We start from the raw sequence: 16,213 nt of genomic DNA on the forward strand, positions 1-16,213 counted from the left end.
ATCTGACACACTGTCATTAGAAATGGGATAGGTTGACTCAATATAAAATTCTGTCTTCCGGTGATTTTGAGTAACATCTGGTACAATTTGGTTCATCGTGTTGCTCCAGTTATTTTCTGAATACGAGTCACCATAGCTTTCTCGACTAGTAGCACGTGGACCACAATTTAGTTCGAGCTGGAGTTTATTTTCAGAGCTAGACAGAACCAGTAGCGTTTCATTCAATTCTGGACTCTGGGCTTCATCTACAGGATCTGGTTCTTGATCATCTGGTATTGTCACAACTTCATGAGCATTTAGAACAGTATTTTCTTGCTGTGAGCCGGATACGTTACAAATATTACGTTCTGATTCAGGTATAAAGGGATGTGAATCCTCCACAGGATATGCTTCTGAATTGTCCATTGCTGCACCATTATCTGCAACATAAATAGATTCCTTATTTTCTGGTTGAATGAAAAGTCTGCCCAAAACTGTTTCAAATAGTTGTTGTTGCAAGACTAACATCTGCTGGTTCTGTTGTTGTTGGAAGGCTAACATCTGCTGGTGCTGTAGCTGTAATATTAACTGCAACTGTTCTAAAGAAATCGACATTTTTTTGTGCCAATAATAATATTAACGCCAAAAATCACCGGCAATTATAATAGCTAATTTATTTCCAAAATCTGAGTCACCACTTGTCGTATAATTATTTTGTTTTTGCCAAAATCCCCGTCGCCAATTGTTATGACCTTGGATGTCTGACTTTTCGATCACACGACTTATCTACCAATCCGGATACGACTTATACGAATCTTCACACTAGGCCAACCAATGACGTTTAACCGGTGTGGGCAGTTTAGTGTCCTTATTGGTCCTATGTCCTACGAGCCCTTCCACTTGAGTCCAGAACAAGATACCAGCTTCCGAATCAGAGCAGATCAGACCAGAATCAGAGCAGATCGTTTATTTCAAGCATACTTAGTTTATATATCAATCACACAGACCGCAACGTACCATAAAATAGGAAATAATATTTGTACACAAATAAGCCCAAAAAGTGGCTGTGAATGTGGGAGGCAGTAGTTAATAAACTGAACATAACTTAAGAACCGTAAATCGTACAATAATAAGTTATAGGTCAAAATGAAGCTTATAATAAGAGGAATATAAATATATGTAATGTAATTGTTGAATAATTATACAATAAGAATATTTATAGAATATTAGTCCATTAATAGTCCTCGGGAGTTACCTGTAATTTAATCTCCACTCGGACATAACACCTCCCCCTTTTTTTTTGAAAATTCCAACTTTAGATTCTGATTAAAAAAAAAAAATTATATGTGACTTTAAATTCCTCAACATTCTCCTCCTCCTCGAAATAATGTTGGGTCCTTATGGCTCCAAAATACAACTAGTAGGACTTTATTTAAACCATGTTCCTCGTATTGACTGGAGAAGCCACTAAAAATGACTAGATGATGATGAACGGCCTTTGATCTGAGTTCATTATTTTCAAATTCATTATGAATCTCGTTAGCAGATAACGAGTCATTAAGAAAGTCAACGTCTAACAGAATTAAATTAGATTTTTGGCCATCATTCGACTCAGCTGACATATTTCCCTCATTGTTATAAGAAGTTTCATCAAAATCATATGCATTATTCTGAGAATCAATATCTGACACACTGTCATTAGAAATGGGATAGGTTGACTCAATATAAAATTCTGTCTTCCGGTGATTTTGAGTAACATCTGGTACAATTTGGTTCATCGTGTTGCTCCAGTTATTTTCTGAATACGAGTCACCATAGCTTTCTCGACTAGTAGCACGTGGACCACAATTTAGTTCGAGCTGGAGTTTATTTTCAGAGCTAGACAGAACCAGTAGCGTTTCATTCAATTCTGGACTCTGGGCTTCATCTACAGGATCTGGTTCTTGATCATCTGGTATTGTCACAACTTCATGAGCATTTAGAACAGTATTTTCTTGCTGTGAGCCGGATACGTTACAAATATTACGTTCTGATTCAGGTATAAAGGGATGTGAATCCTCCACAGGATATGCTTCTGAATTGTCCATTGCTGCACCATTATCTGCAACATAAATAGATTCCTTATTTTCTGGTTGAATGAAAAGTCTGCCCAAAACTGTTTCAAATAGTTGTTGTTGCAAGACTAACATCTGCTGGTTCTGTTGTTGTTGGAAGGCTAACATCTGCTGGTGCTGTAGCTGTAATATTAACTGCAACTGTTCTAAAGAAATCGACATTTTTTTGTGCCAATAATAATATTAACGCCAAAAATCACCGGCAATTATAATAGCTAATTTATTTCCAAAATCTGAGTCACCACTTGTCGTATAATTATTTTGTTTTTGCCAAAATCCCCGTCGCCAATTGTTATGACCTTGGATGTCTGACTTTTCGATCACACGACTTATCTACCAATCCGGATACGACTTATACGAATCTTCACACTAGGCCAACCAATGACGTTTAACCGGTGTGGGCAGTTTAGTGTCCTTATTGGTCCTATGTCCTACGAGCCCTTCCACTTGAGTCCAGAACAAGATACCAGCTTCCGAATCAGAGCAGATCAGACCAGAATCAGAGCAGATCGTTTATTTCAAGCATACTTAGTTTATATATCAATCACACAGACCGCAACGTACCATAAAATAGGAAATAATATTTGTACACAAATAAGCCCAAAAAGTGGCTGTGAATGTGGGAGGCAGTAGTTAATAAACTGAACATAACTTAAGAACCGTAAATCGTACAATAATAAGTTATAGGTCAAAATGAAGCTTATAATAAGAGGAATATAAATATATGTAATGTAATTGTTGAATAATTATACAATAAGAATATTTATAGAATATTAGTCCATTAATAGTCCTCGGGAGTTACCTGTAATTTAATCTCCACTCGGACATAACAGAATGGTGCTTTGATGATTCTGGATCCGTGAGGTTCCCACCCCACAAGTGCATTTCGTGCTACTTTGGACACTATTAGAGTAGCTTCCTGAGTGTGCGGAGCATTTCCCTCTTCGTGGCCGGAGTATAGCAGCATCTCTCCCGTATTTAACCTCAGTTATCCAGCTTGGGTTCAATGGGTTTCGCTGATTCAGAGTACTGCCAAATCGTATCTCCTCATTTCCGTTAATATTTGACTGGTCTTCCCGGTATCCCACATTGTCTGGACGTTCCATGTACCTATAAAAATGGTTGCTCTAGTTGTCAGAAGGGTCATCGGCCTCGTGACTTCTGAAAGAACTCGGCTTTCACCATGAAGCGTCATAATTCTTCTGAATGTAGACCTTTTAGCTTTCAGGGCAGAGTTAAAATGGTTTGAATTATTTTTTATAAAGCGTTTTTTAAGCGAGTTAGTTTTCTACGGGATAGGGACGCTAACCCCATACCCAACCCTCTTCTTTTACCCAAGCTTGGGACCTTGATTAACTATATGAGCCACAGACAGAGTTAACAATTGTTCTTAGGTCATAATAAAGCTTAGAATAAGAGGAATACAAATATGAATAGGTCATTTAATTAAGAATTATACAATAAAAATATACCTATAGTATTAATTCAGAAATCGATTGTAACAGTTACCATTCATAATTCTCGTCGGGATATAACATAAACCTTTTGTTGCTTTTCATTGAAATAAAAATTTTAAATGTTTTTTTTTCCTTAGAAATTTTAAGTTAATGATAACAGTAATGTATAATTTCTACATAAATCGAGTTTAATTGTTCATATCCGGTAATAATAAATTATATCTTCCCAACATAAATTTTTCTGCTTATGACCAGTCCAATTGATGAGAGTGATTATAATGTTTTTCATAAAAAAGAAATGTATTTAATCTGTGGTGATAATCTTTCCATTATTATATTCAATAACTTGAATTAATATTATTATTGGTTACAATCTTGTTGTTGTTGTTGTTGGTGGTGGTGGTGGCCAAATTAAAATGTAGCATCGGTGTTTGAAGTCATCAACTTCTAGTCTGAGTCATGTTGGTAGATGCAAACTACTTAGTTAGGGTTCACGTGACTATCGTAACCAATGGTTGGAGACTCTTGGTGACATGACTCAAAATCGATCACAATGGCTTCGGCGTATACACTCTCTATCTTCCCTGCCCCCAGACGCCCTGGTATGGCCGAGAGCAGGGTGGGTTCGCCCTCCCTCTCGAAATACTCTCACACGGCCGCGCGTATACAGCCTCTGCCAGGGAAGTCCTACTCATTGCCTTCTCGTGGCGGGGGTGTTGTTTACGAAAATGAGAGGACGAAAAGCGAATGTCCGGCGCTTTGACCGGATTCCAAATCTATGGTGCACATGGGCACCAGTATCCTGCGGGAACAAATGGCGTATGAACCAATCGTTGGTCACCGGCTACCATGGGACTGCGTCTCTTCACGATGCTCCACTGCCTTGTGGGTTAGACCTTTAGGTCAAAGGCTCGGGGAGTGGCCCCTAAGATAACCACCTGCTTCGGTCTGGGCACGCGGGCAGTATCGCAGCTCACACGCAATTAATGAACTGAAATTGTATGGCGCATATATATTTGGCGCACTCCTGTACCAATATAAATGTGTTCAAATAAAAATAAAATAAAACTAAGAGATTAAAATCGCTTTATATCTTCCTTATATGTAATCATTCTTCTATATATTACTTATATGAATCCGGTGTCCATCTTTTTGTGCTAATGAGGTGTGGCAACATGGACCGATGTATATACGTGCTTGGTCCTACGTTGAAGCTGACTGATGATCGAGTTTTTATTCCATTTTTGAATTGGATTCATAAAAGGACACTAATTTATAGTAAAGAAAAAGTTTATCACTTGAAATTTATTGTAGTATTTGAAAACACCATAACGATTTTCATAAACCATGGGAAGTTTCTAAAAAAAAAAAGCAAATGAATCAATGTTTCTTTGCTTTTTTCAAATGTCACAAATAGTTCTGTTGATATGTGCACTTGATGAATTTTCAATAGTTTGTATTAGCCATTTGGATGTAGTATTATCCTTAAAAGAAATTTTTATGTAATATGACTGGATTAAGGTATTCATCAAACTTCATATTTCATTTAGACAAACAGTTGTCACATTGACTTTTTTTGTAAAGTATGTAGATAATGTCATAATCTTGATATCTATTTGATAATCATTCATTGAACCCTATCTTCTTCTTCATATCTGACAAGTTAATTTTTCGTTTGAGTTGAACTCACAGTCAACTTAGTGTTAACTCTCTTAATGAGTTCCAAACTTGGATGAAACAACTGTAAAATGCAATTCTCCTTCACTAAGCCCCCAAAAGCCCTGGTACGGCCCACAGTGGAGAGAGTCAACTCTCCCTCTCGAAATACTCTTACATGGTCACGTGCATATAACCCATGCCAGGGAAGTCGTACTCTCTGCCTTCTCGTACCAGGGGTGTTGTTTAGGAAATTCAGTAGACGAAAAGCGAATGTTTAGCGCTTTATCCGGGTTGGTGGACATGGAGAGTTCACCTAGGGGAGTTGGAAAACCCTGATTCTAAACCAATGGTGCACTTAGGCTCCAGGATCCTAAGAAAACTTGGTGTGTGATTCAATCGTTGGTCACCGGCTACCATGTGACTGCATCTCCTAACGTTGCTCCACTGACTTGTGGATTAGACCTTTAGGTCAAAGGCTTCAGGTATGGCCCCCTAAGAAAACCACCTTTTTCGGTTTGGGCACCCGGACAGTATCCTAGCCCTCATACAAATCGATTGATTTATGTGTTGCATATCTATTTGATGCCTTCTTGTGCCTATGTTTATGTGTTTAAATAAATAAAACTTTTCTTACTACTTTTTTGATCTGTCACTTTAAATATTTTGGTCTCATAAGAAACCACTTGTGGCTTGATTAGCTCAATTGTGATATGATTGTTTGTGTCATGGGTCGACACGTAATTTAATCCACGACAAAGAAGCGAAATACATAACTCATGAGTTTAGCTATTTTTGTTTAGTTAAATTCTTCTGATTTGCAGAAACATAATAGCATTTTAGGAATAAGAATTTATAATACTAATTGGACTGCAAATGGTACGTTCTTAGTGTGAACCAGGATAGAGAAATTATCTAAATATGTCTGTATTGTTCAGAATAGGGTCTGGTTTCTATTAGTGGATATTACTGTCTTTTATGCACAGATGAAAGAATCTTACACATACTTCTAAATTATTCGGGATTTGGTATACAACCGACAATCCTTCTTCGGTCTGTACCACATAGTAATAGCTGCTAAAAACTAGTTTGAAAACAATGATTCATTTATTCGACTTCAGTATATAAGCGATTTGATACGACTGTCATTCAATGTCGACCATGATATCTCATGATTTCAATCTTCTAGTCTCAAGTTCCTAGAATTCAAGAAATCTAATAATTATCGGAATGGGTTTTGTGGAGAGTTTTAGAAATTTCACAGGTTGAAATCATGAGTCAATTGAAGCTAGACCACCATTGAAAACCTGGAAGCACTGGACGGCCGTATCGTCCAGGTATGGGACTCCTCAGCAGTGCGCATCCACGATCCGCACCACGCGGGGCTCGAACCCAGGACCTGCTGGCTTCGCGCGCGAGCACTTAACCAGTAGGTCCTGGGTTCGAGCCCCGCGTGGTGCGGGATCGTGGATGCGCACTGCTGAGGAGTCCCATACCTGGACGATACGACCGTCCAGTGCTTCCAGGTTTTCAATGGTGGTCTAGCTTCAATTGACTCATGATTTCAACCTGTGAAATCTAATAATCAATAAACGATTACTGCTAAGCTGGATGGATTAAAAAAATTAGTTCACTATATAAAGAATTTTCTCACTACCTAACCAAGATTTGGTGCAAATTTAAATTTCTTCTATTATATTTTCATGATTATCTAATTTCTTAGTTAAAAATGATTGTTATTTTAGTGATATAATCAATGTTTTCGTCAAATTTTTTTTACATAATAGCCTACTTTGATTAGTAACAGGTGACATGGCTAATAATCGATCACAATAGTGTAAGTGTATACACTTTCCTTCTACGTACTAAGTCTTTCTGTCTATACTATATCCTTATATGCAATCTTACTTTTATATATATATTACTACCATTGAAGTAACTACTTCTATGAATTTGATGTTCATCTTGTTGTGCTAATGAGGTATGACAACTTGGACCAATGTGCCTGGTCCTACGTTGTAGCTGACTGACTGACTGAATAGTTTCTTCATTGAATGTCATACTGTTTAGACTAGTCTATCAATTAAAAAAAATTATATCAATTCAAGTCAAAACAGTCATCAATACTATTTTTATTAATAAGAGCAAACAATCATAAACATTCACCATTTCAATAGGATTTATTAGGATTAGTTTGTTTTAAAGTGTTATCCAGGTATACATTATAAAACAGTAAGTAATCTGTTATCTAAATGAACAAACATAAACTTCTTCGTTCCTTCACTGTTATAACATGTGGCCTGTCTGCCCTGTTAATGTATAGCATGATGATACCGCCAAGTAGATAGCAGTGAATTATCGATCGGACCAATCACGCATAAAACTCATACGAGCAGTCTAGAGTCCTTATGGGTCCTGCTTCCTGCCTAGCCCAACCAGTTAAGTCCAGAACACCACTCTCAGCCTCTGCGATCTTAATCATTTATCTCAAACATACTGGGTTTATATACACCAGCTAAACAGACCACATCATACTACAAGATAGGAAACAACATTTGTACAAGATTTAGCTGTGGGTGTGAGTGTGAGAGACTGTAATGAATAGACTAGGCATAACTTAAGAATGGTAAATCGTATAATAATAGTTCATAGGTCAAAATCAAGCTTACAATAAGAGGAACACGAATATGAATAGCTTAGTTATTTAACAATTATATGATAAAATATACGTATACTATTGGTCTATAAATGGATTCCAAAAGTTACCATTCATAATTCCTATCTTACTTACTTACTTACTTACGCCTGTTACTCCCAATGGAGCATAGTCCGCAGACCAGCATTCTCCGACCCACTCTGTTAATAAACACCTGTATTTTCTGGATGATGGCTTTCGTTGTTCTCCAGGTTTCTGCCCCATACAGTAGAACTGTGTTGACATTTGTATTGAAAATTCTGACCTTGGTGTTGTTTGACAGAGAGTTGTTTTGAGTTGCAGATGTTCCTCAGTCGTAAATATGCTGCTCTTGCTTTACTGATCCACGCCTTCACATCTGCATCAGATCCACCCTGTTCATCAATGATGCTGCCCAAATATGTAAAGGTTTTTACATCTTCCAAATCTCCTCCGTCAATTGTGATTTGATTGGTGCGTGCTGTGTTGTATCTGAGAATCTTGCTTTTCCCTTTGTGTATATTGAGACCTACTACTGCTGAGGCTGCTGCTACACTGGTTGTTTTCTTCTGCATTTGTGTTGCGATTGCGATAGGACGCCCAGATCATCTGCGAAGTCTAGATCGTCCAACTGCATCCTAGATGTCCGTTGTATCCCGCGTTTCCCTTCAGATGTTGACGTCTTCATGATCCAGTCGATCACCAGGAGAAAGAGGAAAGGTGAGAGTAAGCAACCTTGCCTGACACCGGTTTTTACTTCTAACGAGTCTGTCAATTGGCCTCCATGCACAATTTTGCAGTTTAATCCATCATAGGAATTCCGTATAATATTGACTATCTTCTGAGGCACGCCGTAGTGTCGAAGAAGCTTCCATAGTGTTGTTCTGTCCACGATATCAAATGCTTTTTCGTGGTCAATGAATTCGATGTAGAGTAATGAATTCCATTCAATTGATTGTTCCACAATGATCCGTAGATTTGCGATTTGGTCTGTATTATTCCTATCGGGATATAACAAACAATTACACTCTCCGGTTTTTTTCGATTCCATCTTCCCAACCTTATACTACTAGGTATTCCATTTCTGATTGATGTTATATACTACTTATATCTATAGACGTAAGTAGCATACACCACAAGACTACTGCTATTCAGTAGTCTTCAGTATGAAATAAAACAGGTCAAATATATATGTACTAAGAGTTGTTTAATCAATCGTTGTAAAACCCAGAGAAAAGAGGCCATTTTTGAAATTGCTGGTTTATCAACTTAAATAAAAAAAGTACACTCACACACACACACACAATCAAACAAACTCAATATCATAAATACACATAAAGCAGAGTGAGAGTGTGAGAGAGAGAGGAATGGATGGGAAGATTTGCAAATATCAGTTATGCACATAAAAATACAAAAATTCTTTCTATTTATAACTAACACGTAGTTCTCAATTCACTAACATAATTTGCATTATTTTGTCTTTACAATTTAGTAATTTATATACATATATATATGGTATAATGTCTAAATGGTATTGAATATTTATCCCTATATGTTATTTATTTAAACTATTATTCAATAGTGCATACAACTATTTCCAACTAACTAGAGTTATTTAGAATCTTCTGTTAATGAAGACATGTTTAACGAGTTAGTTTTCTACAGGATCGGGGTTGCTAACCCAATGCTCAACCCTCCTCTTTTATCCTGGCTTAGGACCGACAGGAGCTCTAGGCGGAAGAAGTTCTGGAAGTGGATATGACATACATTGAGAAAAGCACCCAAATGCATCACGCGGCATGCCCTCACATGGAATCTTGAAGGCCAAATGAGAAGTGGAAAACCAAAGAAGATATTACGCTGGAAAATGGAGATAGACATGAGAAGAATGTACAACAATTGGATAGAGCTAGAAAGAAAGACCCATGATAGAGTGGATTGGAGAATACTGATTGGCAGCCTATGCTCCATTGCGGGTAACAGGCGTAAGTAATATGTACACTAATTTCGTGAGGACGGAAAAAGACTGTTTATTAAAATGAATGTCGATTATGCAATAAGAAGACGAAGATTATAAGAACTATGTAATGATGTATTAGCACAATACATTTCGAACAATCTGATCACACATAATACACTTGTTTAGAACATTTATATATATAAAGAAATAAAAAGTCAACTAGACTAGTAATAAAGGTTAAGAGGAGACAAGGATAATAACAATAATAACTTAAAAATGTATGGAAATGGCTGTGTACATTTATTGTAATGTTTGATTATATTTCCATGAGAAAGCTTGGACCAGATTGCCAAGCAAAGCGTTGGATTTACTTCAAATTCTTTCGCTGCGATTTTACAAATACATTCTTTCTCTTTATATTTGTAATGCTTGTTCATATGTGCCATACAAGTCACGTGAGTTATGTGTAGACTGTAATACTGTCCGGGTGTCCAAACTGAAGCAGGTGGTTTTCTTAGGGGTCCATACCCGGAGCCTTTGATATAAAGGTTTAATCAACAACATTAAGAGATACAGTCTCATGATAGCTGGGGACCAACTATTGGTTCATACACCAAATTTTTCCTTAGGATCCTCGAGATCATTTACACCGTTGGTTTGGAATCAGATTCTACCAACTGCTCTCGGTGTATCCACCTGTAGTGAACAGAACATGGGCGGGGACAATCGAATGTATTTGACACAAAGTTACGGCACTTGTTAATAAAATCGAACAATCATAAAGTAAATGCTTAATTTGTAAAATGTCCATCGATTGTCACAAAATGACTCAGACTTCATTGTTCTTTCATTTTCATACAAATTGCATCCTCTTCCTATTCTTTACTGATTGATCCTCTTGTCTCTCTGCTGTCAGACCTTCTGTTCACGACTAACATCATATACTACTTATGCCAACATAAGTAGCACATACTAACCTGGTTGAAACACTAGACATTCGCTTTTCATCCTCAGAATTTCGTATATAAAAAAAACACCCTCACCGCAAGAAAACAGTGAGTAGGACTTCTCTATTATTGACTGTATACACAATGGCCATGTGAGAGCATTTCGAAAGGGAGTGCAAACTTTCCTCACCCTCAACTGTACTATAGTATTTCGGGGCATAATATGCACATATATCAAAAGAAAATCGATCAACTATAAACTTGAACATTAGTTTGAACATTCAAATAACAAATATATGAATTATGCATTCAACATACATATATATATATACTTTCGTCTTTATTGAATTACATATAACAAGTCAATCATATTTTGATAAGAATCAAATTGTTTCTACTCCCTTTTATATTCATCATAGATTTGAATAAATTTCTTATTGATAACATCAATCCATATCCTACTGTGTTATTTCCAACTATGAGATTGTAACCAAAAGAGGCAAAACAAAACATCAATAAAAGTATAGTAACATAATATAAAACGATTCCCAACAGAATTTGAATCTACATGGAAAGAATAAATAGGGAAAAATAGACGAAAACAACAATCAAATTACCTAGTAATTATTCCTCATTTGAAACATAAGAAAAAAAACAACAAAATCAGCTGATCAATAGATAGATATTCATATGGAAAACAATAGAAGAAGAAAACAATATAGTTAGTTACAAAATATAACTAAAAAGTTAGACTTGTATAACCACTAATTATCAACTTATTCATGTCGAGATTAAGGATTCATGAAGAAAATGAAGTTTCTTTTATTTCAAGTTTAATGATAAACAAAGAAAGATATTAGTGTACATCACCGAAGAGTTCAATATAAGGACGAAACATTTGGATAGTATTTTCAGATTATTTGTGATTATCTCTCTGTAATGTGACTAGAATTTATGGAGAATGTTTGAGTGACGCTAAATTGACCTTGAGAGTGTTCATTTCATTAGAATGATGATTTACAGTTGATCTACAGTTGAATTAAGATTAAGAATTAGATCTAGGGTTTATCATCACGAATTAACATCAATCGATAATGTTAAAACTCCATTTAATCAAATGGAAAAATAAATTTCAAGCCAAAATCCAAGAACTCTAATCGTTTAATTAATTGATTCATCTATAAATTATAGTCTCGCCATTGTTTTCTTTTATGATTGTTTATTTTTCGTTGTTGTCATTGCTATTTTAAATGCTAATTAGCATTTTTTTTCATTTTTTCTTTTCTTAGGTTTTCTTGTTTCTATGTTTGTTTATTTCTTTATTCAATTGAATTTGTTTAAAGTTTGTAAATAAAAAATTAAAGAATGTTTTCTGAAGTATAGGATCGATGTACTGTAAACTTTCTATAGCAAAAGGTTTACGGTTTCAGTTGGTTTATGGTAGTAGTAGTAGTAGTAGTAGTAGTAGTAGTAGTAGTAGTAGTAGTAGTAGTAGTAGTAGTAGTAGTAGTAGTAGTAGTAGTAGTAGTAGTAGTAGTAGTAGTAGTAGTAGTAGTAGTAGTAGTAGTAGTAGTAGTAGTAGTAGTAGTAGTAGTAGTAGTAGTAGTAGTAGTAGTAGTAGTAGTAGCAGTAGTAGTAGTAGTAGTAGTAGTAGTAGTAGTAGTAGTAGTAGTAGTAGTAGTAGTAGTAGTAGTAGTAGTAGTAGTAGTAGTAGTAGTAGTAGTAGTAGTAGTAGTAGTAGTAGTAGTAGTAGTAGTAGTAGTAGTAGTAGTAGTAGTAGTAGTAGTAGTAGTAGTAGTAGTAGTAGTAGTAGCAGCAGCAGCAGTAGCAGCAGCAGTAGTAGTAGTAGCAGCAGTAGTAGCAGTAGTAGTAGTAGTAGTAGTAGTAGTAGTAGTAGTAGTAGTAGTAGTAGTAGTAGCAGTAGTAGTAGTAGTAGTAGTAGTAGTAGTAGTAGTAGTAGTAGTAGTAGTAGTAGTAGTAGTAGTAGTAGTAGTAGTAGTAGTAGTAGTAGTAGTAGTAGTAGTAGTAGTAGTAGTAGTAGTAGTAGTAGTAGTAGTAGTAGTAGTAGTAGTAGTAGTAGTAGTAGTAGTAGTAGTAGTAGTAGTAGTAGTAGTAGTAGTAGTAGTAGTAGTAGTAGTAGTAGTAGTAGTAGTAGTAGTAGTAGTAGTAGTAGTAGTAGTAGTAGTAGTAGTAGTAGTAGTAGTAGTAGTAGTAGTAGTAGTAGTAGTAGTAGTAGTAGTAGTAGTAGTAGTAGTAGTAGTAGTAGTAGTAGTAGTAGTAGTAGTAGTAGTAGTAGTAGTAGTAGTAGTAGTAGTAGTAGTAGTAGTAGTAGTAGTAGTAGTAGTAGTGTTTGTGGTGGTGGTGGTTGTGGTGGTAGTAGTAAAGTTGACATTCATGATTATGATAATAATATTATACTATACACAAAATGGTATGATGAAATTCTGAATGAAAACAGAATAGCCGTAATCTGAATTCACTGCATCAGTGGACAAAACTGACCTCAACATCATTTATCTGAAATGAATTAAACTTTTTTCGACTAAATCGTTTACCAAAAACAGGATGTTTTTCAATATGGTACTGTAGTCTATTGTAGATTAAGCGATAGACAATGTTCTTCAGAAAAAGTATATAACACGTCTCATGTATTCGAGGATGAGTTTTGTTTGTGTTGTGTCTTTAAAGCAGGCTTATTATTACGTGATTTATTCGTCAATCGAAATGGGACTTATACAATCTTAGTACTGTGCTAAACGGATGACTTATCGACTGGTATGTGCGGCCTAGCGTCCCTATTGGTCCCTTGTTCTCCTAACCCTTTCAGTCAAGTCTAGAATGCCAACGACAGTTTCTATTATTTCAAACATACTTAGTTTATATACCAGCCAAACAGACCACATTACACCATAGATTAAGAAATAACATTTGTACAAGATCAAGCCAAAAGGTGGCTGTGAATGTGGGAGACTATAATCAATAAACGAAGTATAATTTAAGAATAGTAAATCGTATAATAATAATAATCTATGGGTCAAAATGAAGCTTATAATAAGAGGAGTGTAGACATTCATAACTACGTTCGACCTAAACTCACTTGGTGTTGTTATACGCGTATCTTTCCATTGTTATTTAAGACTGAAATTGATCAGTCTCATGTTGGCAAATGAAACGAACAGTACTAAGTACGAGTCTCAGAGGGCACATCAACTCTGAGATTCAGGTACATCTAGCTGACGAGTCCCAAATAGGACGAAACGCGTGTCCTGGATTCCATTGCTAGCCACTATCTATCTTTACTTTCGACCTAGTTCCTTAAGAATTATGTTAAACTGGAACAGAGTCGAAATAAATACACAGATTATGAGAGAACAATTGTCTACAATAACCAATCATGATCAAATTCGATAGGACAGTGGTTTTTAGCTTTTGTTAAATAAGGGACCTAAACATTGAGATTCTGAAAAGTTCTTCTGAAAGATGATTAGATGGAATATTTTCGGCTCTTTCTGAGCTTCTTAGAGCTTCCTTAAGGTCATTCGTAGGACATCCTCACATTTACACGTAATTGTATTTGTAGTTACTAGTAAAGTATAAAATGAGTTGATGAAATGATGGAGATGGTTTTCAATACTCAAATGATTAAAAAGGAAATACTCACTATCAAGCTATCTATATCAATACACTTGGTGTTGTTTTACTTTTATCTTCCCATTGTTATTTAGGACTACAGTTGATCAGTCGGTTACTGGCATATGTGCATCCTATGCGGATTGCTTCGATATAGCCTTGATTCACAATCATTATGTGCAAAGATGGATAGTGGTTAGCAGTGGAATCCAGGATGCGCATTTTGTTCTATTTGAGACTCATTAGTTGGATGTACCTGCACCTTGATGGTCACTTGGGACTCGAACCCAGTACCGTTCACTTCAAACGCCATCGCATTATACACTTAGCTACTGAGTCCTGATAGCAACTTGCTTGTTGAATGGAGTGAAGTTTAAACTCACTTGATATTGATTGTTTGGATCTAATATATGAACGAAGAACATTCTTTTCAATAAGTTCTCTTTAGGTTCAACTATTATATCAGTTACTTACTTACATATGCCTGTTACTCCTAATGGGAGAAAACAAACTGTCGACTAAGATTCTCTAGCCAACTCCGTCCTGAGATCTACCACAAAGTTGTTTCCAAGCACTATTCATTCTCTTGATGTATGCCTCCAATTCATGGTGCAATGTGTTCTTTGGTCTTTTTCATTTCCTCTACTCTACAGTATTCCAAGTAACACCCTGATTTGTGGTGCAGTTTGATCATTTCTTCAGCGTGTGTCCTATCCCCCCTCCAGTATATCTTCTTAATTTCTTCCTTATCTGGAATCTGGTATGTTTTCTCCTACAGTAGATTGTTCCTGATGCTATCCATTCAACAACGGACATTGAGCATCTTGAGCGTAAAATTGTTTATAAATACTTGTACCTATTTGATGATGGTTGTAATAGGTCTCCAAATTTCGGCTTCATACAATATAACTGTATTGACATTTGTATTGAAAATTCTGACCTTAGTGTTGTTTGACAGGGAGTTGTTTTGAGTTGCAGATATTCTTCAGTTGTAAATATTCTGCTCTTGCTTTGCCGATCCGCGCCTTCACATCTGCATCAGATCGACCGTGCTCATCAATGATGCTGCCTAAATATGTAAAGGTTTTTACATCTTCCAAAGCTTCAGTGTTCAGTGTGATTTGATTGGTGCGTGTTGTGTTGTATCTGAGAATCTTGTTTTTCCCTTTGTGTATATTGAGACCTACTGCTGCTGAAGCTGCTGCCACACTGTTTGTCTTCTCCTGCATTTGTTGTTGCGTTTGGGATAGAAGGGCTAGATCATCTGCGAAGTCTAGATCGTCCAACTGCATCCTAGATGTCCATTGTATCCCGTGCTTCCCCTCAGATGTTGACGTCTTCATGATCCAGTCGATCACCAGGAGAAAGAGAAAGTGTGAGAGTAAGCAACCTTGCTTGACATCGGTTAAAATTTTCACTTGGTATCGTTTATTTGAATCTTTCCATTACAGTCCTAAACAATAATGGGAAGATTCAAATAGACAATATCAAGTGAATTTCAACTTCATCTCATTGAATAAGCAAGTGGTTATCAGGACTCATTAGCTGAGTAGATAACACGATGATATTTGGAGCGAACGGTACTGAGTTCGAGTTCCAGAGTAAACATTAAGTCTGAGATGCAGGTATATCCAGCTGATGAGTCTCAAATCGCGTGTCCTGGATTTCACTGCTAACCACTATCCATCTTTGCTTATAATAAAATGTTAGTTAAATTAAGTGCATTCAGAAAAATAATACATAGTGAATCCCATAAGCATATGTTTTAATCTATCTGTAACCTAAGGTCGATTACA

The sequence above is a fragment of the Schistosoma haematobium genome, chromosome ZW (genome assembly GCF_000699445.3).
Source record: "Schistosoma haematobium chromosome ZW, whole genome shotgun sequence".
NCBI classification, from domain to species: domain Eukaryota; kingdom Metazoa; phylum Platyhelminthes; class Trematoda; order Strigeidida; family Schistosomatidae; genus Schistosoma; species Schistosoma haematobium.